Source organism: Rattus norvegicus, chromosome 3, assembly GCF_021556685.1.
Source record: "Rattus norvegicus strain SHRSP/BbbUtx chromosome 3, alternate assembly SHRSP_T2T, whole genome shotgun sequence".
In the NCBI taxonomy this organism is placed as follows: Eukaryota; Metazoa; Chordata; class Mammalia; order Rodentia; family Muridae; genus Rattus; species Rattus norvegicus.
Window position 1 is genome coordinate 36,382,966 of NC_141536.1, and position 3,841 is coordinate 36,386,806.

Here is a 3,841-nt window from a genome sequence, read left to right on the forward strand (position 1 = left end):
TTTTTTTTTTTTTTTTTAAAAAAAGATTTTATTCATTTATTATATGTAAGTACACTGTAGCTGTCTTCAGACACACCAGAGGAGGGCATCAGATCTCATTACAGATGGTTGTGAGCCACCATGTGGTTGCTGGGACTTGAACTCAGGACCTCTGGAAGAGCAGTCGGTGCTCTTAACCACTGAGCCATTTCTCCAGCCCGACATTGGCTTTCTTGAACCTTAAGTTGAAGCCTGGCCCCCTTTCTTCCTCTTAAGAAAGTATTTATTATTGTTGTGCATGCGGGATAGGAGGGGTCATGTGTAGCACAGCGTGGGTATGAGGGTCAGAAGTCTACAGTGTGGGGCTGGTTTTCTTCTTCCATTGTAAGTGGGTTTCAGGAATCGAACTCAGGTCATTAGGCTTGTGCAACAAGCTGAGTCATCTCACCACCCCCATCCTTTTGTCTCTTGATACTTGATGTCGTATTCAATTAAAGCCAACCTGAATTTTTTTTAATTTACTTTTATTTTATGTGCATTGGTGCTTTGCCTGCTTGCGTGTCTGTGTGAAGGTATCAGATCCCTTGAAACTGGAGCTATACAGTTCTGATCTTCCTTGTGGGTGCTGGGAATTGAACCTGAGTGAGCTTAACCACTGAGCCATCTCTCCAGCCTGCCAAACTGAATTTTAAGATGTATCATAGATCAAACTGCTTTAGGCCAGGTAGAGTTAAATTCTACAATAGATTGTGAAATGTTAAAATCCGGGCTGGTGAGATAGCTCACAATATAAAGCCCTTGCTGCCAGGACTGAGGACCTGAGTTCTATGTCCTGGTCCCACACAGAGGAAGAACTGACTGCCCAGAGTTGTCATCTGACCTCTACGTCTCCTTCCAAACACATACAAACAAAATGCAATAAAAAATTGTAATTAGATGCCAATAAGCAATCACGTGGGTAAGAGGATACAGGCCCTGGAACATACCAGGCAGCTCTTGGCTAAGTTCAGTTCCAATTTTCATTTCAGATATATTATGTGTCTGTGCCAAACCCTGGGAATACAACTAAAATATGGCTCTGAGTTTTTAAGTCTTCCACAGACCTATGCAGGCTTAAACCTACCCAACAGGCAGCTGGCAGATGAAATGGTAGATAAGATCTTTAATTTTCACCCATGAAGTGAAAGCCATTCAAAGATGTTATCTTCCTAAGCCATTGGGATTTTACCCTTCATGGTCACAAAATTATTGCTTTATCTCCCGGCATGGAATCTGCTAAGCCAAAGCTCCTCTTTTTAACCTTTTTTTCCTTTCCTCGTAGGAAGACTCAAGACCTCTGACCTAAATCTCATTGGATCAAAAACAATGCATCTGGTCACCTCTGGCTGCAAAGGAGTCTGGGAAAGCAAGTGCCATTATTTTGTTTACTGACTTCTATACAGAATTATTAAAATGAGGTGGCTGGTTGTAATGTATATTAAATAAAGCAAACCATAATGTCAGCTACAGATGAGGGAAGAGATCATGAGCAAGTGGTAACTGCTTGAACATGATTACAAGATGCTTCAAAAGCATAGCATTATTTGGGGGGAGTGACATCAGGGCAGTGACTCATTAAGTGGACAAAGTAAGGGGGAAAAGTGTTAACAGGACTAAACAACTGAAGCACAAGGAATCTGGGAGTGTGGGTCAGTCTAACATACAGAAGGGGGTAAAGGGAAAGATGGGTGTGCAAAATCAATGTTAGATATAGGGTTGTGAGTGCTTCCCCCTCATTGACAGTGCAACAGAGGCCTGAGATGAAGTGCAGATCGATTTCTTTGGAGATTGAGTTTATCAGGTGATGTGTATCTGGAAACTGACTTATGAGAGCATGTTTTGCTGAGAGCAGGTACATGGTGTTTTCCTGAAAGTTGTCATGATAAAAGGCCATGTGATATTTTGCTGGAGCAGACAGTGCTCTTGCAACTCTTTGCCAGTCATCGTTGGTTTTCACTGTTGACACTCTTGCTTTGGTTTACTTTGCTTTCTTTGCTGATCTTCACTAGCTGTGACTTTGTAGAAAGAAATGCACCAACAAATTTCTGGTGGTATTCTGGATGCCTCTTGGCTGCTTCTGAGGACACATGGCAATCAGCAGAGCCTTATGGTTTCTTCTGGATCAAACTGATGCTAACTGATTAGTCTGACGTTTGCTGAATGGTCTAGACTGCTGCTGTACATTCGCGTTGGTGTTTTGCTAAGGGACTGGACTTCTGACAACAAAGATAGAATCGTCCCAAAGAACTAGTTCTAAACAGGTCCACAAACCTGTTTCCTATTGACCTTTCTTTTCCCCTACCTCTGATGGGTGGTGGGCTTCTTAGAAGGGAGGTAAAGTAGGTTTTGAAAACTCTAAGCCTACCAGAGTTCATACTGGATCCCCCTCCCCTCTGCTACCTTTTGGATGGAGAAACACAGGCTGTGAGTACATCTGCTTCAATACCTCTTTACTCCCAGCCACAATGCTCTGATGACATTGCCACTTTTTTGTAGAACAGTGCTGGTTACACTTCGCTGAGCTCACATTCTTAGTGTAGAATAGATATTCTATGTGATAGAACCACACAATCTCAGAGTCCATCCACTGCCATCGAATTATGATCTCAAGACCAGGCTTAATCTCCACACTTAGAAGCTCAACAGGGATGATCTTGACTGTGAAGATAGCCTGGACCACTAAGGGGAAACCTGTCTTAGCTGTGGTGTGTGTACTGCACATGTGACAGCATTATTTAGCTATACAAGCAATGATGTATTGACATATTGTACGATAGAAACAAACAGCAAGAAGCATCGAGTTTAGCCCAGTGGTAGAGCACTTGCCCCACAAGCTCAAGGTTCTGGGTGTGAGCACAGAAATCCAAGTAAGTGAACATGTTAAGTAAAAGCTGCTATGTGAGAAGACTCAAACACAAGAGTGTCTTGTTTTCAAACTCAAGGTCATTTGTAAATGCAAATACTTAAACTCCACTGTAAGTATTTGCTTTAAAATGGTTAACTTTATTATGTGAACTTCACATCATTAAAAAGCGAAAAATAAAGATGTTACTGCTTCCTATACCAAATATCAAGTAGGTGGTTTCTTTAAGTGTTCTTTTACCCTTTTTTTAAACCATAAATTTCATATTCATCACTTTGTCACCCAGTTCTGCTCCTGTTTGCTGTTAAATATTTATCCCACCATGTTCCTACTCACAATGGGCAAAGGAGTGGACAGTAAATGCAAAATCAGGTGACCCTGTTACCTTTGAACGTCTCTGGCATGAAGGGATCAAATACAGATGTGAGGAAACAAATCGCTAAAATAAATCATTATGTGTCAGCAGGGAGAGGTTTTAGAGTTGTCTGTCATCATGCATTTTCACTGTGGTTTAGCAAGGGTGAAATCAACTGCCCACTGGACTACGTGTGCTTTTTGCAACTCATATGCCAACACGATTTAAGCAACCTTTGGGATCCCAGCGCAGGGTATGCAGAACTGTTGGGCATGTTTACCTGTGTGCTAATTTCCCGGAACTTTGTAAGTGAGGCTTAAACAGGAGAAACAAATTTCCTCATAGCTCTGGAGGCCGACGTCTGCAAGGGTGGTGCTGGCAGAACATGTTCCCTCAAAGGCTCAGAGAGAAGTCCTGTCCATGTCCCAGCTTCTGTAGTCCCAGGCAGCCCTTCCTTTCCTCAAGGCAGTGCAGCCTGTCTCTTCCTCCATGCAGCCTCCTCCACTGGGTCCTGCCTTTCATTGATTCAGTCCATCCTTTTTGGGAATGTTTCTGCTCAAGACCCTGAGATAACCTTACCTTCAGACCATTTCAAGTAAGGTCAC